The 23,555-nt window shown below is 41.1% G+C and overlaps 1 long non-coding RNA gene across 1 annotated transcript; it reads right to left on the reverse strand.

The window, feature by feature from the left end:
• Positions 1-1,932: 1,932 nt before the first annotated feature.
• LOC132390761 (uncharacterized) lies at positions 1,933-18,636 on the reverse strand. Its single transcript, XR_009511002.1, has 3 exons — positions 18,570-18,636; positions 2,851-2,911; positions 1,933-2,261 (listed from the first exon to the last, which is right to left on the reverse strand). It is a non-coding gene; the product is annotated as an uncharacterized LOC132390761 (long non-coding RNA).
• Between the last annotated feature and the right edge of the window lie 4,919 nt (positions 18,637-23,555).

Here is a 23,555-nt window from a genome sequence, read left to right on the forward strand (position 1 = left end):
CACCCATCATTGTGAACTCCATTGAGCCTCCCTCAGGTTTTGATTTTAAAATCAACCTTGATTTAAACATTCTCATTCTTAATTTTAAATTCCTCAATGGCCCCATTCCTTTAATCTCCTTCAGACTGCAGTTATCAGAGCTATCTGCTGCTATCCAATTCTGGCTTGCTACATCTTCTTTTCCTTTTCCTTAACCCCATTGATGAGCTTCATCATCCCTGAAGTAGCACTATTTGACAGTATCATAATTTGATATGGGTCTTAGGAAACAAAGACTGTTATGGAATTTTTCTAATTGAATGATGCTATAGAAATTCAAACTATTCCTCTTGTAATGTCCTCATAAATCTTTTCTGTACAATCATCTTTATTTCAAATTTTTTTGTCACATGCAGACCAGGTCTTCATAGAGTTCTCCAGGAGTATTCCAACCAAGATTCTATATTCAATTAGCATCCTATTCCTCAATGAATTAATCATCTTGTTTTGATTCTTTAATCCAATCAACTGGTGTGCTTTGTTTTAGGAATGCATTTATCTATATTCTCAGATCTGGTCTGTACTCCAGTTAGTTCCTCAACTCCAAAAATTCTTAAGTGCTTTTAAATTTGTTGTCTGGATATAGATGATCTCGACAAAATTGTAGTGGTGTGACTGAGTGTTTCAATCTATTTTATTTGAGTCAGTTAGGATTTCACACCTGATTTATATCTGAAGGTTAGCACCCATGGGAATCCGTGAATTTATACTAACAAAATACTGCTAATGCATTGCAAATATTTAGGAAAAATGCACCTCGGAAGTACTGCATCTTTTTTACTACAAAAATTGAAATGTATTTTAAAATCAGCTATTAGCAGATGCAGTTTTGCCTGTGGTATGTTATATAGTCTTGTGTGAGGATTCTGCCATTTTTCAAAGCTGAGTTGATAAGTGTGAATCTCATCCCACCCATCAGCTCCCTTTTACTTCTAAACTCTTCAAACTGATTGTCTCAGAAAGCATTTTAATCTTGTATTGGACACCGAGAGTGCAGCATCAATCAAAACACAACATGGATTGCAATAAATGTATTTGGCTCAATGCTCATCTGTTCTGACACTCAGATTTGGAGACTATTTCCTTCTCCATTCCAGAGAGAAAATTGAGATAAATTTCATAACACATCTGCTTTAAACTAGTTGACTTTTAAAAAAAAGTTTAACCATTTGCTTAAAATATGGTTTGAGAGAAAGCTTTAAATATATACAAAGAAGTGGGATATCATATAATTGGAATCAGAGCTCATAAACCTAATACAACTCATAAGCAGATCATTTGAGTTGCTGAATCCACACTGACCTTCAGTCACCCATTTTCACTAGTTTGACATTAATTCCATTTTATCCTTCCTACATTCTCATCAGATTCTACCACTCAGCTGCACAACAGGCATACAGTAGCCAATTAATCTATCAACCTATATGTTGGAATATGAAATGAAGCCAGAGCACCCAGAAGAAACCTTCGTAGCCACAGGGATAATGTGCAAAATCTACGCAGACAACACCTGAGGTCAGGATTGAATCCTTTTCTGGTCAGGGTCTTTGAACTGAAATGTTAACTCTGTCTTACTTTTCACAGATGCTGGCTGAATTGCTAAACGTTTCCAGCATTTCCTGTTTTTATTTTGGAATTCTAGAAACTGCAGCTTTCATCTTGTTCAGCTAGATTGGATACCACAGGTATCTGAAAATCAAAAAGTACAAAGTTGATGCTTTGTGTGGAGGGGTAAGTGAGAGATGAATGTTTACATTCCCTCTGGCTCATGTTTCAGGAGAGGCTGTGGATGCGAGAAGGATGATGGGTGGCAGGATACCAGCATTTTCAGTGGGCTCTGAGCTACAGTTGACCATGGATATTTAATGATTCATGGCTTGTCACCTTGTCGTGGTGGAGAAGCTTGTCGTGGTCCTGAGATCCCGAGAGCGAAGCCGTCTGGATCTATGCTCCTGGTAGGGTCACCCATGGTGGTAAGGTCAAGGGTGAGGTCCCTGACAAAGAACAATCCAACCAAGACCTCAACGGTGGAACAGGCGGGTGAAGTTACTTTGAACTCAATGGCTGTGAAGGTGGATGAAGGCTGCAACAAATCCATCATCTTCAATCGTCATGGTTTCCATGCCATTGGAATCATTTGGTTGATTTGTGAAATACTGTGTGCTTCTTGGAGTGCAACATCAAGTACACATTAAACAAATACACGTACAGGTGTCTTCGCTCTGTGGAAACGGAATGAAGACCATCAACATTGACCTTGAAGGATAGCCACAACGACAATTTAATGATTGCTGCAATAACAGACTGCACCCTGTCCTACAGGTTTATACACTTTTTGGTGTGTAAAACCCTCTCAACATATAGCAATTTGCTCCAGGTTTCCATCATCTTGCACTGCATACTAATGGACCAAAGAACTGGTTTCTGTGCTGTATGGCTTTATAATTCAATGAGAAATGGGAATTGGTGTATGAATCACCTGTCTGTCATGTTTGAATGACTGTCAGGGTATGGAAGTTCTGATATATAAATGTATGCCTTGAAATTTAAAAATAAAAAAATACAAAGAAAGATTTGAAGTGCTGAATAACTTGTGCAGTGTTTTTGACATTCAACATCTTTGTGAGAACAAGATTGTGTGATAATGCTCACAGTGTTAATGAACTGGGTCGTGGAGAGAAGGGGCTAGAGTGCGCAGATCAGGCTGCTCATTGCATTCTTCAGGCAATTACTATGGTATGGGATTTGAATTTTTTAAAAAGGACCAGTATTTGTGGTGCCTCTTCGTGGAGGTTTAGGTTAAATACTGACCAGAGAAACCTGGAAAATCTCAAAGCAAATTGGTGTAAATACCCAGCAGGTCATACAGCATCTGTGGAGAGAGAAAAAGTAAAGTTAATTTACCATTGCAACTCAGCTTGGTGTGACAAGGGATGAGAACTAGAGTTGCAGGTCAGTGTGCACTGATGAGCTGGTGTATTTATTTCAATGCAGGAAGTATCACAGGTAAGGCAGGCAAACTTGAGCCCTGGATTAGTACATGGAAATGTAGTGTTGTAGCCATTCCAAAGACTTGGCTAAGAGAAGGGATGGACTGGTATCTCAAAATTCCAAGATTCAGATGTTTAAAGTGTGATAGGGATGGTAAAGATGTGAAATACAAGGAATGGTGGGCGTGCATTATACTACTGATTAAGAAGAAATATCACTTAAAGAAGATATCCTGGAGGTTTATCCAGTGAAACAACATGGGTTGAGTTCAGGAATAAGAAAGATGCAATCAGTATAATGAGGCTATATTATGGGCCTTTCAATAGCCAGTTGGAGGCAGAAAAATCGATATCTAGACTGTTTATGGAAAGGCATAAATGCATTTGGGTGGTTTTAATGCTAATATTGATTTCCCAGTATTGACTGGAACTCCCTTGGTGCCAGAGGCTTAGATGGAGCACAATTTGTTAGGTGTATCCAAGGGGGTTTCTTGATCATTGTGTAGATAGTCCAATCAGGGAAAGGGATTATGCTAGATATTAGGAATTGAGCCTATGAAATGAATAGGGAAATGTGTGATTGGTGTTTTCATGGGAGTGCAGTCTGGGAACAGTAATCACAACTCAGTAAGTTCAGATATTTATAGATAAGCTTAAGGCTGATCCTCAGGGGGGTTTAAACTGGGGAAAGGGTAATTACAATATCATTTTGCAGGAACAGGGGAGAACAGATTGTGAGCAGCTTTTATTGGATAAGTCCACATCTGACATGTAGGAGTCGTGTGAAGACTGTTTGGTCAGAGAGGGAAATGGGAATGAGGAATGATGAAGGAATAGGAGAAGGGGTCATTATCGAAAGTTTGAGAAATCCCAGATGGAATATAAGGTGCTGTTGCTCCAAACTGAATGCGGCCACATTGTGGCAGTAGAGGAGGCCATGGACTAACATGTCAGAATGGGAATGGGACATAGAATTGAAATGGGTGGCCACTGGGAGATCTCCAACCCGATGGCATGAACATAGATTTCTCGAACTTCCGGTAATTGCACCTCCTCTCCTTCACCATTCCCTATTCCCATTTCTCTCTCTCACCTTACCTCCTTACCTGCCCATCACTTCCCTCTGGTATTTCTCTCCTTCCCTTTCTTCTGTGGCCTTCTGTCCCCTCCTATCAGATTCCCCCTTCTCCAGGCCTTTATCTCTTCACCAATCAATTTCCCAGCTCTTTACTTCACTCCTCCCCCTCTCTTGGTTTCACCTATCACCTATTGCCTCATATTTCTTCCTCTCCTTCCCCCCCACCTTCTTACTCTGACTTCTAAACTCTTTTTTCCAGTCCTGATCAAGGGTCTCGGCCTGAAACGTCAACTGCTTACTCTTTTCCATAGATGCTGGACTCTCTGATGGTGGTGTCTGAAAAGAGGATGCTGTCCAAGTTGCATGCTATCTTGGACAATGTCTCCCATCCACTCCATAATGTACTGGTTAGGCACAGGAGTACGTTCAGCCAGAGACTCATTCCACTGAGATGCAACACTGAGCGTCATAGGACGTCATTCCTGCCTGTGGCCATCAAACTTTACAACTCCTCCCTCAGAGTGTCAGACACCCTGAGCCAATAGGCTGGTCCTGGACTTATTTACACTTGGAATAATTTACTTATTATTATTTAATTATTTATGGTTTTATATTGCTATATTTCTACACTATTCTTGGTTGGTGCAACTGTAACGAAACCCAATTTCCCTCGGGATCGATAAAGTATGTCTGCCTGTCTGTCTGACTGTCTGTCTGTCTGTCTGCTGGCTACCTGGCTTGTTGGGTTCCTCCCACAGTTTTTGGTCGTTACTTTGATTTCCAGCATCTGATGATTTTCTCTAACTTGTGAATTTATATACTGTATAGAGCCAAGGAAAACTGGAGAGATACCAATGAGTACTTTTAAAAAGCTAATAATAATTCATTAGGATAAGGACGTGGAAAATAGTGAGATCAGGAAGGGGTGTATTGGTATTGTTATGAATGTACCACAGCTCTGAGGGGCCGAAGGGTGCGGGGTAGCCCCCTCCTTTGTGATAATCACAAGATCACTGTTGGGTTGGGTCAGGGGGGCCCAGGAAATGAGAGCGAGACGTGCGGAATGTCTCATTTCCCCAGCGATGTAAATCGCCATTGTCTCCGGAAGGCAAATTTGTGGATTGGAGACTATGCTACGTGAACGCCCTCAGGCAAAGTGAGCTGGTTGAGGGAGAGATTGCATCACCCCCAACCTGATTGACACCTACGACCCTGGGAGTCAGGATAAAAGAGGGTCTGTGGGAACAGCCCCTCAGACGCACCAGAAGAAATGTTAAATGACCACGTAATAGCAGGAAGTCATCTGAAGGAGGCCACGTGCATTCAGTTCCTTTGCTGAAACTGGTGGCTGGAACCACGGAAAACGGCTTTTAGCTAACAATGAGAAACCCACTCCCCTGACTCAACGGATTGGCCTCATAAAAGACCTGGGCAAGTTTAAACCGCCTCTCTCTTAAACCCAAAACGCTGCAGCTTGAACGAACTAACAGTGACTGTTACATTTCCATCGGAGAATACATTATCCCCTAGACAACGATAGAGCTATTTCTTATTGGTTATTATTATACCTGTGCTTTAGGTTTAGTATTGACGACCTATATTATCTGTATGTTTGCATTAATCTTATTTTTGTACCCCTTTATCAATAAATACTTTTAAAAATAGTACCAGCAGACTTCAACGGACCTCTCTATCTTTGCTGGTAAGTGACCCAGTTACGGGGTTTTGTAACAAAATTGGGGTTCTCGTCTTGAGATTTGACACCAAATTGGAGGCCAGTGAATCGGGCTTGTAAATCCAAACTTGGATCTGGTTACGCGGGTAGCCAGATGGGAAACCAGCAAAGCTGGATGTGGGTGAATTTATAGAAAACCCGACTCTGGAGGCGCTAGAAGCGGCCATCAAATCAGACTTAATAAGTTTGGTGAAGGGGTTAAACCTCGAAGGGGTGAGGTTATCAATGAAAAAGCGGGAGGTGCGAAGGGCAATAACTCAGTATTATATTGGGAAGAATGTGTTTACAGCTGAGGTGTTGGAAAATATCCCTGAAGAGGTACCAGCTAGTGGGACGGCTCAGTTAGAGTTGGAGAAATTAAAGTTGGAACATGCAATTCAGTTAAAGCAGCTGGAGGCAGCTGAGGGAGAGAAAGAGAGGGAGTATGCGCTCCAGCTAAAGGAGTTAGAGGTGAAACGAGAGCATGAAATGCAGTTAAAACAGCTGGAGGCAGCTGAGAAAGAGAAACAAAGGAAACATGACTTGGAGATGGAGAAGTTACGGCAAGAGCCACGAGTTCCGGGGTCAGACCGAGAGGAGCGGTTCAATGTTAGTCGAGAGTTGAGGTTAGTACCTCCGTTCGAGGAGATGGATGTTGATAGTTATTTCTTGCTTTTTGAAAAGGTGGCAGTGAATCAGAAGTGACCCAGAGGTCAGTGGGTGGCGCTGTTACAAAGAGTGTTAAAGGGGAAGGCACAGCGGGCATATACGGCGTTGGCCATGGAGGAGGCCAACATAAACATATTACAACATAAAGGCGGCCATTCTCCGGAGTTATGAGCTAGTACCTGAGGCGTATAGACAAAAGTTTAGAAATTTAAAGAAAGGGTGGAATCAGACGTACACCGAGTTTGCCTACGAGAAGGGTGTGCTCTTGGACCATTGGTGCACCGCAGAGATAGTGGAAGAGGATTATGGGCGTCTCAGGGAGTTAATTCTGATTGAGGAATTTAAAGGTTGTGTTTCGGAGGATATCCGGATGTATTTGAATGAGAAGCCGAATAAGTCCATCTCAGAATTTGCTAGGTTCGCAGATGAATATGCCCTAACCCATAAGACAAAGTTTTCCTCAAATAAAAGTTCCCAGAGAGACCGTGGGAATGATCGAGAAAGTCCGCTGGCTGAGGCAGAGGTCCCGCCAGGAGCTAGTGGTAAGGTTGAGGGGGAAAGGCCAGACGGCCAGAGATTTCCGGGTTTGACCTGTTTTAATTGTGGAAGGGAGGGGGGCATATTACATCTCGGTACTTTGCTCCGAGGAAAGAGACAGGAAAAGGGAAAGCAACAGTCCCTATCGGATATGCCGTGGTAATCAGTAAATCGACAAGAAAGCCCCGGGTAGACAGAGTACGAGAAGGGTCTGAGACTTGTCTGTCACTCGGAACCGTGTCTGTGAGGGAGGGAGACACACCAGTTCCAGTACGGATCTGGAGAGACACGGGAGCTGAGCTGTCGTTGATCAGCAGTAAGGTAATAGAGTTTGGTCGCAAGACGGGAATGGTAGCTGTGAAGGGAATAAGTAAAGGGACAGAAATGGTTCACTTACATAAGGTCATTATGGATTGTGAGCTGGAGTCTGGACCAGTTGAAATAGGGGGTGCGATCAGACTTCCCGAGAACTGACACGGACGTCCTTCTCGGTAACGATTTAGCAGGTGGTAAGGTTTGGGCAGCAATGATGCTGACAAGCCGGCTGGTGAGTGCTGTGGCCCCGCCCCTAGATTCCAAGATCTATCCCTCATGCGCGGTCACTCGCAGCATGTCGAGAGAGGCAGCTGAGAACGAGAGCAGTTTAAATCCGGCCAGTTTTGATTTGGCCAAAATGTTTCTACCGACCCTGTACCACGAGGGTTTAGAGGGTGGCAAAAAGAAGAGTAGTAAAGTGAAAGAGGGTAAGGGAGAGGAGGTAGATCTGCCCTTAGTGAGGAAAAAGGTCCTAGAGGCAGAAAATAAAGATGAGGAACCGATAGAGCGGTTAAGAGGTCCAGAGTTGGACAGGGATGATCTGTCTGGTTTGGCAGAACTGTTTGAAGAAGTTGAAAATTCTAAAGGTGTTCCCGATAATGAAATGAGGGCAGTCCTAGATGAAAAGGATGCCCTTGCCTTGAAGAAGTCTGCTGGGTTGGCAGATGAGGTTGTTTCAGCCCGCGGGGTTGAATTTACTCCGGAAGGGAGTTGCCCAGAGAGTAACTGGGAGGATCGGGGGAACTTGGAATTTGAAAAGGGTACGGGTATTGGAAGCCGGGAAGAGACCAATGTTCTGTTTGAGTGTGTCCAAAATGGGGATGCACGTGGTACTGAACCTAGTAATGGAGCTCAGAAAAAGTCTGAGGTATTTGATTCAGTGGAGCGAGACGGCCATCCTTGTGGGTCAGATAGACGTGGTTCAATGAAGAAAGGGTTAACCTTGGTAATAGTGGGAAGTGAGAGTTCCCAGGTGTTTGTGCTCGAAGGTGTGTTAAAAGTTAATGTGGAGCTCAAAAATGGGGAGATAAATATTATTATTGAAGGAAACAGGAAATCTGTAGTTCCCAAATCAAATGAAGAAATTTTAAACCCTGTAGATCGATTACAGATTGAAGTAGAAGGAAAAGGGGCCCCACACGCTATTGTTATTCCAGAGTGTGGTGTGAAACTGCAGAATTCGAAATGCTGTTTGAACACAGAGGGATCGCAGGTATCGAGACCCAATAGCCTCAGGGGTCCTGAAGAGAAAACTAGCAACTTGAGTAAAATTAAGGAATTGGGTGGAAATTCGAGAAATGGGCTACGTTTGGAACACATTGTTATAAAATAGCTCCTATGGAAGGAGCAGACAAAAGCCTATTTTGCCAGGGTGCGCCAGCTTCCCACATGGGAAGTAACCGGAAAAGAGGCGAGGGTTAATGGGGATGCCATTTTTAAATAGCAGAAACCGGTTTTAAGGGATTTCGACAAAGCCTGTGAATAATAAAAGACAACCCCCATGGAAGCTTGCCTGTTAATTTTGAAAACGACCGAAAGATTAGTATTTACATAAACTTTTGTAGATGCATGTAAGCTAAGATCACAACTCCTTAGTTTTGTTGCTGAGGGGAGGAAACAAAAATAGGTGGTTATTAAATTGAAGTCTGATGCTACAAGACTTTAGTAAGGTACAAGACGTTAAGATATTAAAGGAAGTGACACTGTAATCATTAACTGTTTAGATGCTGAATTGAATGTATAACTGTATTACTCTGTAGTGAAAAGGAAAAGCTTTTGTATTGTGTTAGATTCTAAAATCCTGTAAGACTCTGTACTACTTCGTTTTCACCGCTAGTGAAAACGCTTTGAAGAAAGGGGGTGTTATGAATGTACCACAGCTCTGAGGGGCCAAAGGGTGCGGGGTAGCCCCCTCCTTTGTGAGAATCGCAAGATCACTGTTGGGTTGGGTCAGGGGGGCCCAGGAAATGAGAGAGAGAGAGACGTGTGGAATGTCTCGTTTCCCCAGCGATGTAAATCTACAGGACATGGCCATTGTCTCCGAAAGGCGAATTTGTGGATTGGAGACTATGCTACGTGAACGCCCTCAGGCAAAGTGGGCTGGTTGAGGGAGAGATTGCATCACCCCCAACCTGACTGACATCTACGACCCTGCGAGTCAGGATAAAAGAGGGTCTGTAGGAACAACCCCTCAGACGCACCAGAAGAAACGTTAAGCAACCACGTAATAGCAGGAAGTCATCTGAAGGAGGCCACGTGCGTTCAGTTCCGTTGCTGGAACTGGTGGCTGGAACCACGGAAAACGGCTTTTAGCTAACAACGGGGAAACACACTCCCCTGACTCAACAGATTGGCCTCATAAAAGACCTGGGCAAGTTTAAACCACCTCTCTCTTAAACCCAAAACGCTGCAGCTTGAACAAACTAACAGTGACTGTTACATTTCTATCGGACAATACATTACCCCCTAGATAACAATAGAGCTATTTCTTATTGGTTATTATTATACCCGCGCTTTAGATTTAGTATTGATGACGTATATTATCTGTATGTTTGCATTAATCTTATTTTTGAGCCCCTTTATCAATAAATACTTTTTAAAATAGTTCCATCAGACTTCAACGGACCTCTCTATCTTTGCTGGTAAGTGACCCAGTTACGGGGCTTCCTAACAGTATATAGGAGAGGAAGCTGTTGAGGCTCTTGAAGAACATTAAGGTGGATGTCCCCTAGATCTGAAGGGATCCATCCAAGTATCATGAGAGGCATGAAATTTGATTGCTAGGGCCTTAACAGAGATCCAGGTATCCTCTTTAGTTGTAGGTGAGATTCCAGAGGACTGGAGAAGAGCTAATATTGTTGTGCTGTTGAAGAAGGGTAATTGAGAAAATCAAGGAATTAATGGACCTTTGAGGGGTAGAGAAGGAGGAATCTGATAGAAGAGGACAGAAGGCAATGGAAGAAAGGTGGGGGGAGAGAAGTACCAGGGAGGTGATGGGATATTATTGAAGTTTTTTTTATTATATGTACTTGTATCTGGAATACCATAGACTTTTAAGCATATACAACATAGCTTTGTACATGGAAGGTTAATTTTTTGGGGAGGTGACAAGATGGTTAATGAGAGTAGGATGGTAGATATTGTATATATGGACTTTAGTAAAGCCTTTGACAAGATCCCTGATACAGAAGTTTATGTTGCAGTTATTTACTGTAAATCATTAGTGAGACCGCACTTGAAGTAATGTGTATAGATTTTTTTAGAGGAAAGACATTGACAGCCTGGAGAAGGCACAAAAGGGATTTATGAGGATGTTGTTTGGACCAGAGGGCTTGAGTTGTAGGGAGAGGGTTAGCCACTTTATTCTTTATTCTCTGTAGTGAAGGAGAATGAGGGGTGACCTCACAGAGCTTTATAAAATCCTGAGGTTAAGGTGGACAGTAATAGTCTCTTCCCTAGGGCTGGGGAGTCCAAAGCTGGACACCGCAGATATAAGAGATGAAAGATTTTAAAGAGAGGGTAGTGAGTAACTGGAATGTGCTGCCAGAGGAACTGGTTGAAGTGGGTACAATTGCAACATTTAAGAGGGCTTTGGATAGGTACCTGGAGGGGAGGTCCTTACAGGGTTATGGGTCAATAATGGGAAACTAGAACTAACAAGGAGAATGCTGTGGTCAGCATGGATCAGTGAGGCTGAAGGGCCTGTTTGCTTGCTGTACTACTGTATGATTTTATGATTTTAAGGCGCATTAGATCCCTGGAGACTTTGTAAATGAAATTCAAACACAGGAAAATCTGTTGATGCTGAAAATCCAAGCAACACACACAAAATGCTGGAGGAACTCAGCAGGCCAGACAGCATCTATGGAAAAGAGTAAACAGTCAACATTTTGGGCTGAGCTCTGTCATTAGGAATGAAATTCACAATTGGTTTAGCCATTGAAGACAGAGGATAGTGGTGATGGAGTTTTATTCTGACTGAGATCATTGGTGATTTTCTTCAAAGATCAATAATGGGACCTCTGTTATTTGTGATACCTATCAACAATTTGGATGTTAATGTTGATGGCTGATTAGTAAATTTGCACATATTGGTGGAGTTGTAGATAACGAGGAGAATTGTCAAAGTGCGTCATTAGACTAATTGGAAACACGAGGAAAAGGCAAAGAGTCTTTATTCCAGCAGCTTAAAGAGGTTTTCAAAATGCTAGTGATGTGCCCAGTGAAAATGAAAAGTGAAAAAAAGATGAAAGAGTGCTGGGAAGAGCGACGGATACAAAAGCTGAAACTATGAGATCCAGAGCAGTGCAGTCACTGAAAAGCTGAAAATAAAAAGAAATGCTGGAAATACCCAGCAGATCAGGGCAGCATCTGTGAAGAAAAGAAGGCTGAGCCAATGTCGCACGTTCATGACCTCACATTGTTCTGACACAAACTGGAAAGGTGGCCCTCTGGTTATTGAATTTGTTTTGAGGACTGGAATAGGCCAAGATTGGAAGATGAAATGCTTTTTTCTCAAGCCCATTCTCGGTCTCATTGAAACAGTGTAAAAGGTCAAAAACAGAACAATCAGACTGGGAGTGGGATGGAGAATTGAAGTCGTAGCTGGAATACTGGAAGAATGAGAGCTTATTTTATTGAAATAAATTCAGTCCTCAGTGTCTTTAGTGGTAATGTGGAGTGGAAGTTTCATGTTGTGGAAGAATGTAAAACAAAAGGTCACAGATTAAAAATAACACCGGACAACAAAGTTTATTGGAAATGTTGTTGCCTGAGATTTTTTTTGTTCATGATAGACCGATGGGAGCTGAACACAAATATAATTTCAGACTACTTGTATCATGTAGGAATTTGAAGAAACAAGAAATTAACTTTTATTGAATTAACATGTTTAATTGCATAATGGTGCTGATGCTTTGCAATAGTTCAACTAAGTTAAAAATGTTTTGTTGATGATTTTACATTTGTACTCAGTGTCTGAGGCTTCTCACTTAAGTGTCCAATAATAATCAGCCAGCATTGGTGGCTTCCAGTTGCCTTGATACCATTTTTCCAAAACCAAAATGTCCTGGTGAAATCTTTCACCACGCTCATCACTTAAGTGCTTAAGATTTTCAGGGAAGAGACCTCTTGGGAATACAGAAAATAAATGCTTAGTGACATGTTGCACTTCATGGTTTTGTATGCTTGAAGCGTGTTGTTAACCAGCTGCACATAGTTTTGTGCTCTGTAGTTGCCAAGAAAATTTTCAATAACATTCTTCAATGCCTTCTATGCAATTTTCTCCAGTCCCATTAGAAGTTCTTCAAATTGCCTGTCATTGATGACCTGTTTGATTTGTGGACCAAAAAAAACACCTTCCTTAATCTTGTTATCAGTTACTCTGGGAAACATCTATCTCAAATTTAAAAAAAACTTCACCTTCCTTGTTCATTGCTTTAACAAAATTTTTCATGAGCCCCAGTTTTATATGAAAAAGAAGCAAAAATATCTTTGATGGATCTTTAAGTGCCACATTTTTCTGCCCCGGAACTAACTGCTTATGGAGTGGCCAATCCTTTATAATGTAAGTGATTCTTTAGCATGGCTGTCCCATTTGCAAATGAAACAACTATACTTGGTGTATCCAAACTGCATTACTAGTAGCAGGACTACAACTTTCAGATCACCACAGATGTTCCAGTTGTAGTTTCAGTACTTTATGTGTTTCAACAGACTTCCAAATTTCAATAGTTTTCTTCCATGTGTACTGCATAGCCCATTGGTATTGATGGGTTGACATTGTTGTCGTGTATCAGCACAGCTTTTAGGCTTAACACTGACAAATCAGTAAAAAGTCGCCATTGTTCTGGGTCATGCTGGCAACCCAAAACATATATGGACAAGATTGAAAACTTTTCATCTTACATTGTGGGGAAAATCAGCACTCAAAATCCAGAAGATACACCCAGAAGTATTCAGGAAGCAATGTCTTTGTTGTCCAGTGTAATGGGTAAACCATTTCAATCAAAATTGTTCTTTATATTTCTCCGAATGGACAGAGGAAGCAAAGCCTGAACATTTTTAAGAGAGGGATGGATACTTAACAAGCAATGAAATGATAAGTCAGATATGGGTAGATGGGAAAGGGGGTACAATCAGAACTCTTAGAGGGATACACTTGAAGACTGGATTAGAAGCAATTATTCTCCCTGTACATTTGAAATATGTACCAAGGTCAATGCTGGGCCTTACTAACAAACATGCAAGGTTGTAGAAGATTGTAATGTGGATGCACCCCAATCCTGAGTGACAATCCTACAATGATTTGATACTTCTGTCGATAAAAATGTTTTAAAAGTACTTGAATTTATTGATCATGGTTGTTAAATAGCAATAGATTGAAATTAAGTACCAGAGTTCCGATCCAATCTAGTGCCATCTGGAAGGATGTGCAGGAGCTTGAAGATCTAGGAATGATTCTGGAACACCTTCTTACACTCAGCCATAAGATTTCTTAATGATCCATGAACCCATGAATACTACCTCATTATTCCATTTCTTATCTACTTTTTATATATTTTTATAATTATATGTCTTTGCACTGTACTGCTGCTGAAAAATAACAAATTTCACATCATACATCAGTGATGATAAATCTGATTCTGATTCTAACACCACCTTGTTATTGTATTGCGAACAAAGTCAGTGAGCAATGCAGCCTGTAGATATAAAGTAGCATTTTATTGGACACACACAAATGAGCTGACACCCATTTTGGAGTCACGAGAGAGAAAGAGAAAGAGAGAGAATATGCCCTAGCACTTACTATGGAAATGCATAATTACATAACTTATTGACATTAAGGCCTTTCATAATTTCCTAGTTCTGTATTAAGCAATGGATTTTTTTTACTTGTTTTGCCTTCAATAACCCCACCCATCTGTCCAAGCAGATACAGACATACAAGCATTTTAGAATTAGCTGGTCTTTAATGCGTGTGACAAAGATGAGACACTAGCTGACGTTTACTAAGCAAACTAGTCTGTTTGTTTGAATTGCAGTATGGCAGATTCCTTGGTGAAAACCATTTATTTTTTTAACAAGAACTTGACTTGGCAGTCCTGCCACTCACACGATCTATCTTCTTACAAGCTGCTTTGGAAAGTCTGTTTCAGACACAATGGTTTGTTTGGTTATCAGGTATCAAATCAGTAATGCTTAACTGAGCGAAGTATAGCTGGAATATTTCCGCATGAATGCATGAAGATAAACAATCTGGCCAATTAAGGGTTGTTTATATGAGGAAAAATAGAAACTGTTAAAGGAGGCATATAATTCAGAAACAAGCAATGGTAGGTTATTGTATCAGGTTAAACATTATTTTTAAATAGTACCAAAGACTGTGATTCTCTATTAACAAACAGGAAAAAATCTGCAGATACTGGAAATCCGAGCAACACGCACAAAATGCTGGAGGAGCTCAGCAGGCCGGGCAGCATTTATGGAAAAGAATATAGCCGATGTTTTGGGCCGAAACCTGGCAGGACTGGAGAAAAAAGGCTGAGGAGTAGATATTAAGATCATTTTGTGAAACAAAATCATTGCTGATTTCAATCCATTGCTACCATGATTAAAAATTCAAGTATTTAAATATTGACAGAAGTGACAAATCGTTGTAGGATTGGGTGCCAACTACGTTCTAATCTTCTACAACCTTGCCTGTTAGTTTTGAAGGGGTAAAGCTCAGCAGTGATCTCAATATCTGTATGCTGGTGACTGAGGCAAAATCAGTAAGAAGTATTTTGGAAATGCAGTTGAATGACTTACTACGTAAATTTCAATTTCTGTCAACCAAAGGACCTTGCAGATGAAGTTATTTGAAAGATATGGAAATGATTCAGGTTTAAATAAGACAGAAGAACATAATAATTAGATTAACATGTTGGCAGTTTTGATTGGTGTGGAAGCTGAGGATATTTTGCACTATTTTTGACTGTTTATGGACAAACCTGGAACTAATGAGCGCTTTGGGTAGATTTAAGGTATGCTTGGGTTGAAGGCAGATGTAGATTAGAATTCAGGATTTTTCAAAAACATGCCTCTGCCTTCCAAGATTAATAGAGGTGCCTTTGAATACTGGCAAGAAATCAACTCACTGCTTTGATAAATGCACGTGGGTGGATTATTGATGGGAATAATGCATTTAAGAGATGTTAATTAAATGTTGGAATATTTCATGTTTCTTTCTTCTAAATTTCAAATCTATAGCAGTGGCTTCTCTGAGCTCAAGAAGCAGACTAGGAAACAGAAGAAGAAATTTAGGGTGTATTTATGATTCCTCTGAAGAGGAAGACCACCATCAGTCACAGCAGTAACATGAAATCAGGGCCAAGGAGTACTGCAGCGAGAAGCACAGGACAGAGATGCACAAAATGGAAGTGCCGAGCAGAGCAAGTACAGAGAGGTGGAAGACCAAGGAAGGGGTCAGTAGAGATGAGTAAGTGTAGAGGGAGGGAAGTTCAGAGGCAGGGGAGGAAGAGTTCAGTCCCAAAAGGTTTTCTGTTTCTCTAACCAATGATAAGCTATTTTATTTACCAAATGAAAGTACAGAATAAATTTTGAAATAATAATAAAAACACTGGGGAAGGCAGCTATAGAAAATATTGTTGTCCTTGAATAAAATGGTCATTATTAAAATTAATTTGGTGGATTTAAAATTCCCTTGGCAGTTCAATAATTCAAATGCTCCCAGTCAGGCAAATGGGAAGAATGCTTTCTATTTCTATTGACTAATGTAAATGCCATAGCTCCTCACTGTTCACAGCTTTTTAGAGTATTAGCACAACAGCATTTCACAAGACACAAGTTGTATGGAAACTGTTTGCACTGGGTTTCTGTTGCATAGAAATGTAATTCTGGTTTAAGATGGCACTACTGAAGGTGGGCGACAGCTTACTGGCGGTTTTCAAAGCAAGAAAGATAACTAAATACTCTATTAATAACACTCTTTCTGTGGAAAATTGTGGTAAATGATCACTGCAAACAATGAAGAGGTGAGCGAAAGCGAGGCTGATCTGAGGACTGAGGTGTGTGGGCGTGGGTCGAGGCATTTTCAAGGAGAAGAGGTTAGAGTGAGGTCAAGGCAACTTTGAGATGGAGTCGAAGTTGGAGACATAGTTGGAGCAAGCAGAGTGGTGGAAAGTTGAAATGGAGTTGTTTCAGAGCCTGTCCACCTAAATCAGGAGTGAGGTTGGATCCACCTAAGTACCAGGCCTACTTGGAAAGGTTGAGTGCAGGCTGGAACGCAGGGCCCAGGCCCGAAGCGTACAGCTGCGGTTGGACCCAGGTCTGAGGCGGGGGATGGTCTGGGCCAGATGGGCTGAAAAGGCAGGGCAGCGCGACCAGAGGGGAGAGTCGGGGCCAATTCTGCTCCACAGCATTTACTCTGCTATCTTCGGCACTGAGGCTGTGCCTTGCTCTGGCTGCTCCAGGCTGAGTGTCTGCGAGCTTCGTGGCCATTAGTCCTGTTGTGTGATGAAGTGAGACTGAGGCTATGGGCCTGTTCTGAGCTTTGAGTTTATTAACTCAGTTTCATTCTGAATGCTTTTACTTGCTTTATCGTTTGCATGATTTGTTTTTTTTTGTTCTCTCTCTCTCTGCACATTGGGTGTTGGTTTTTTAAAAAAGAAATTGGGGTTCTTTTGGGTTCTTTGTTTTGTAGCTGCCTATAAGCAAATGAATCTTAAGGTTGTATAATCTATACATACTTCAATAATAAATGTACTTAGAATCCTTTGGCTCCTTTACCAGTCTGCCTCATAGGCTTCATTTCCTTAAATATATTTTTTCATCCATTTATGATTAATAGGAAACAGTGATAAGAGCAAGGTTAATTGTACGTCCCCAACCACTGTCAGAACATAGTGATGAGCTGCCTTTTTGAACTGCTGTCATTGGTGGTAAAGATACTCCTATACTGTTATAAGGTGATTCTTAATCTTTCGATTAGCTACAATATGGGCCCCATCGTTCAAGAAGCTGCAATATTGGCCCCATCGTGCAAGGAGAAATCGGGAAAATAAAGGCGGACATCAGTTGTAGAGAAGTTACTGGAAGGACTTCTGAAGTCCTTCCATCAAATGGAGATTCAAGGCCTGATCAGGAGTCGTCAGCAGGTTTTGTACATGGGAGGTTAGAGCATGTTTAATAAATTTTTTGGAGTCTTCCAAAGAGGTAAGAGATAGATGTAAGTAGAACAGTGGATGTTGTCTATATTGACTTTAATAAGCCCCTTGACAAATTCCCATGTAGAACGCTAATCTGTAAGTTTAGGTTGCATGGGATACAGGGAGAGCGAGTAGGGTGGATGTAGAATTGGCTTATTTAGGAAGCAGAGGGTGATGGTTGAATGTTGATTCCTGGACTGGAGGCCTATGATTAGCAGGTTGCCCGGGGGTCAGTATTGGGATCTCTGTTATTCATTAATTATATAAATGACTTTGATATGAATATACATGACGCAATTAGAAAGTTTGCTGATGTTGCTGAATTAAGGGATTTTCTTGACAGTGAAGAAAGTTGCAATGAATTGCAAAGAGATCTTGATCTGTTAGGGAGATGAGCTGAGAATGGTAAATAGATTTCAACTGAGGTGATGCACTTTAGACAGTCAGCCCAAGGTAGAACTTACACTGTGAATGGCCATGCACTTGATGAACGTTGTGGAGCAGAGAGACAAAGGACCACAGTGCACAGTTCTTTGATAGCAGCCACACAAGTAGACAGTGTAGTGAATAATGCATTTAGAATGCGGGCTCTTATCAGTCAGGGGTGTCCAAGATGATAACAGTCATAGAACAGCGAGAGGGAAAAATGGCTCATACAAGAGGGTACAATTTTAAGATGATTAGAGTGAAGTATAGGGGAGATGTCGGAGGTAGATTGTTTACACAGTGAATGGTAGGTGGGTTGTAGAGGGAGATCTGCCGATGGGCTTGTTTCTGTGCTGTGCTGCTCTATGATTCCATAGCAAAAATAAAAGCATAGTACCAGGTTCCAGAATTAGAGGAGCATGAATATCCTGAAGAATTGGAGAAGATTTTGGAGGAACCTTGGAGTAATCTATAGAGGAATTTGAAGATGAAAGATAGAGAAAACTACATGAAATCCTGGACTTGTTCAAAAGGTTCCAACCAGTTCTTTATACCATTAAAAGTCAATTACTAGATTCCTGCTGTTTACTTACAGCTCCCAGACTTGAAGAAGTGTAGAGTTATTGGAGGTTTCTGCTGGATTCCAATTTTATGCCTTCAGTCAAACAATATGAAGTACAGATTAGAGTCACATTGCGTATCAGATGTTCGAGCTCCAATAAGTTTTAAGGAATTGAGAAATGTGGGTAGAACTGTTTAATTACAGCCAGAGGCATTCTACCAGGCCTCTGGTGAATAATAAGAAGCAGAATGGCATATCTAATTGTGGAACAGCACACTGAAACCCTTGAAAAATATGGCTGTGTTCTGGGTACAATTAGCTGAAGAAAATGTGCAGCAATTTTGCTAATGACCTTGTTGTCTCCAGAGTTATTGTCTCACTTCTGTGGAGGAGGATGAATCAATCGGTGGTTTGAGCTTTTCTGAAATGGGGTATTTGCATTGGAATTGTGACACACAAGTAACAATCTGCACTTTGACTTGCCTTGGGTTCTCTTAATATTCAAGTTCCCATTTCATTACTATGGCCAATATTGATCCCATTCTTTAAGTACATTAGCAGATATGTATGGGGAGTAATTATATGAGTCAATATCATCAGATAGATCTATAGATGCTGATTGAGGCTAAAATTATGCCTGTTAAAGTGAAGCTAATTACTATCTCCAACACTTAGGGAATCATTTCAAAGCTTTGGGAAACTTGGGGATCATTTCAAAGTTTAGAGAAACTTCTGGAGATGAGTGAGAGTCCACAAAATCATTTGGAGTCTTCCTCTACCAGAAGTTCTGGATGAACCAAGAGATCTGCTAGCTGCTGAGAGCCAGATCAGAGGCATTCAAGTCTGGTGACCAAGGATGTTACAAGAGGTCCAGGTACGATCTTCAGAAAGCCATCTTACATGCAAAGTAGCAATTTTGGACTAAACTTGAATCAATGAAGGATGCTCAACAGCTGTGATGGGGCTTGAGTACTGTCACCTCTTACGATGGAAATCAATAGACATTGGCAACAACAGGGCTTCGCTTCCAGATGAGTCAACATGAACACCCACAGCTCCCAACGACCCAGTGATTTCAGTCTCTGAGGGGGATGTGAGAGCAGCCTTCAGGAGGATGAACCCATGGAAAGCCTCCGGCCCAGATGGGGTACCTGGCCGAGTACTAAAGATCTATACTGATCAACTGGCTGGAGTGTTCACTGAGATCCTTAAGCTCTCATTTTAGCAGTCTGAAGTACCATAAGACCAAAAGATTTAGGAGCAAAAGTAGGCCATTCAGCCCATCGAGTCTGCTCTGCCATTCAATCATGGGCTGATCCAATTCTTCCAGTCATCCCCACTCCCCGGCCTTCTCCCCATATCCTTTGATGCCCTGGCTAACCAAGAACCTATCTATCTCTGCATAAAGGCATCCAATGACTTGGCCTCCACAGCTGCTCGTGGCAACAAATTCCACAGATTTGCCACCCTCTGACTAAAGTAATTTTTGTGCATCTCTGTTCTAAATGAACGTCCTTCAATCCTGAAGTCATGCCCTCTTGTCCTAGACTCCCCTACCATTGGAAATAACTTTCCGATATCTAACCTGTTCAGGCCTTTTAACATTTGGAATATTTCTATGAGATCGCCCCCTCATTCTCCTGAACACCAGAGAAAAAAGCCCAAGAGCTACCAGACCTTCCTCATACGGTAACCCTTTCACTCCTGGAATCATTCTCGTGAATCTTCTCTGAACCCTCTCCAATGTCAGTATATCCTTTCCAAAATAAGGAGCCCAAAACTGCACACAATACTCCAAGTGTGGTCTCACGAGCTTCAAACAGGCTTCATTTATACTGGTGCCTAAGAAAAATGTGCTAACCTGCTCGTTTTGACCATCATCCAGTAGCACTTACATCCACTGTGATGAAGTGTTTGAGAGGTTGGAACCTTAGAACACCTGGACAGCAAAGCTGAATATATTAGAATGTTCTTCATTCACTGCAACTTGACATTACATACTATCATTCCATCAAAACTAATCAAAAACATTCAAGACCTTGGCTTCAATGCCTCCTTGTGCAATTGGATCCTCGACTTTCCTACTGAGAGACCCCAGTCAGTTCAGATTGGCAACACTCCATCACTCCAAGATTGAGTGCTTAGCTCCCTGCTCTACTCACTTCACACTTATGACTGGATGGCTAAGCATATCTCCAAGGCCCTATTTATGTTTTGCCAACAACACCACTTGTTGTTGGCCGAATTAAAGGTGGATGCTGAATCAGTATATTACAGGGTGGTTGGAAATCTGCATGGTTGACGCCACATCAATGTCAGCAAGACCAAGGAGCTGATTGCTGACTTCAGGAGGGGGAATCTGGAGGTCCATCAGTCAGTCCTCACTGGGCAGATCAGAGGTGGAGAGGGTCAGAAACATTAAATTCCTTGATTTTATCATCTCAGAGAACCTGTCCTGGGCTCAGCACATAAGTGCAATTACGAAAAAAGCATGGCAGCACCTCTAATTCCTTTGAAGTTTGTGAAAAATTGGCATGACATCTAAAACTTTGACAAATTACTGTAGATTTGTGGTACAGAATATATTGATTGGCTGCATCAGAGCCTGATATGGAAACACCGATGCCAATGAACTGAAAGTCCTACAAAAATAGTCGATATGGCCCAGTCCATCATGGGTAAAGCCCTTCACACCATAGAACCATAGAACATTACAGCACAGTACCGGCCTTCAGCCCTCCATGTTGTGCCCACCCATATAACACTTAAAAAAAGTACTAAGCCCACAATACCCCATAACCCTCTATTTTTCTTTCATCCATGTGCCTGTCCAAGAGGCTCTTAAGTACCCCTAATGTTTTAGCCTCCACCAACATTCCTGGCAAGTCATTCCAGGCACTCACAACCCTCTGTGTAAAAAACTTACCCCTGATATCTCCCCCAAACTTCCCTCCCTTAATTTTGTACATATGCCCTTGAGCACGTCTACACATTGTCACAGGAAAGCAGCATCCACCAACAGGGACCCCACCACCCAGCTGCTGCCATCAGGAAGAAGGCTCAGGAGCCTCAGGATTCACAACACTAGACTCAGGGGCTTTTATTACCCCTCAACCATCAAGATCTTCAACCAAAGGGGATAACTTCACTTGCCCTATCACTGAACTCTTCCCACAACCTATGGATTCACTTTCAAGGACTCTTCCTCTCATGTTCTCAATATTTATTGCTTATTTGTTGTTTTATTATTATTATTATTATTATTGTTGTTGTTATTATTATTATTCATTCTGATTTCTTTTGCACACTGCTGTAGGGTGTGGTCTTTCATTGATTCTATTATGCTTATTGGTTTTACCAGTATGCACACAATAAAATATAATCTCAGGGTTGTATATGGTGACATATATGTACTTTGAACTTTACTTTGAACTTTGGACATTAACTTTGGCTTGAATGACCATCTCAATTCCATTAATTCTTGGCTGTCAAGGATTTCAATCTTGGCTGTCAAGGATTTCAATTCTGAACCTCTCTTCTCTAACTGCATTACCTTCAGGCTCAACTTCTGTATCTTCTTGTTAGTCACCAGATCTCTGCTGCACAAACTTCAAATTCAGGCAAATTTTGCCATCCATGTCATTTTTTGATTTGTTTTGATTCAAACACTTTTATTGGATCATGATTGCCCAGCATACTGAATTGATAATCTTTACAATAATTTGCACACACTTGTCCAACTCTAACTCTGTAATCTCCTCAGGTTCCATTATTCAACTCACTATCTGCTTGCTTTCAACTCTGTTACATATATAAGAGTGGCTAAATCTCCAGGACAGATGAGAGGTAGGCTACACAACTACAGGACAGGACAGAGCAAATTGCTGGAGACCTGATGGAGGTTTTTGCATCTTTACAAGCTACAGATGAGTTTCTGTATGAGAAAAGGATAGCAAATGTTTTCCTGTATTCAAGAGGGGCAGCAGGGATGAATCAAGCAATCACGGTCCAATAAATTTTCTATCACTGTTGCGGAAAAGACGTGGCCTAGAGATCTTGAGGTACAAATCCATAGATCCCTGAAGGAGACAGAACAGGTAGATGGGATTGTTTAGAAGGTGGTTGTGAAGCTTGCCTTCAGTGGGCATGGCATAGAACGCAAGAATGATGACGTACTGTTACAACTTAGTAAAACACTGGCTTGGCTAGTGTTTCTACCTCTCTCACCAACTTGAAGTTTCTTAAGCAATATCTGTTAGAAGCCTTCATTAAATCATTTGCAACAGTTGTCCTTCCTTCTGTCAAGTGTTATGAAATGCTTTGACTGCATTATATGCACTATATGCACCCAAGTGGCTGTTGAAATTACACTAAGAAAGATCCTGCCTGGCACATTTTTCACATTTAATGCTGATGCTTCACTATAATTAAATTTACTCACCAAAATTTAACAAATATATGCTGTATATTAAAAACGTGGCAATTGTTAAATCACATGATTTATTTTATTAGCTTTGCATTATGAACAACAGGATTAGCTGTTTGTGGACAGTTTGTAAATAGCTACTGTCCTGAAAGAAAGGAAGACATAGTTCACAGTCTGCTTTCTGAAAAACACATCTGACTACAATGCCATTCCATATAGGATGAATACACAAATGAAGCTTCATTCAAGCATGTTAGATTGAATCCTCAGACAACAACTTTGGCACAATGAAAATATACATTGTGTATATACACTGTACATTTACAACATAGTATTATGATTATCTGAGGCATATTATACATTATATTGTCAACTCACATCATCTATATCTGTTAAAGTAGAAGTGCAAATTAAAGAACAAGAAATTCATATTGACAAATTATTTAAAATAAGGTTTACTGCAAAAACCTTACACATTACATGTTTTATCAGTTTTAAATCTCTTATTTAGCTTATAACTATTTTACATAGGTTAGGTATCTAAAAATTTGCATTTTGCATTCTTCTGTATATTATTCCATTTTTAATTTT

The sequence above is a fragment of the Hypanus sabinus genome, chromosome 3 (genome assembly GCF_030144855.1).
Source record: "Hypanus sabinus isolate sHypSab1 chromosome 3, sHypSab1.hap1, whole genome shotgun sequence".
NCBI lineage: Eukaryota > Metazoa > Chordata > Chondrichthyes > Myliobatiformes > Dasyatidae > Hypanus > Hypanus sabinus.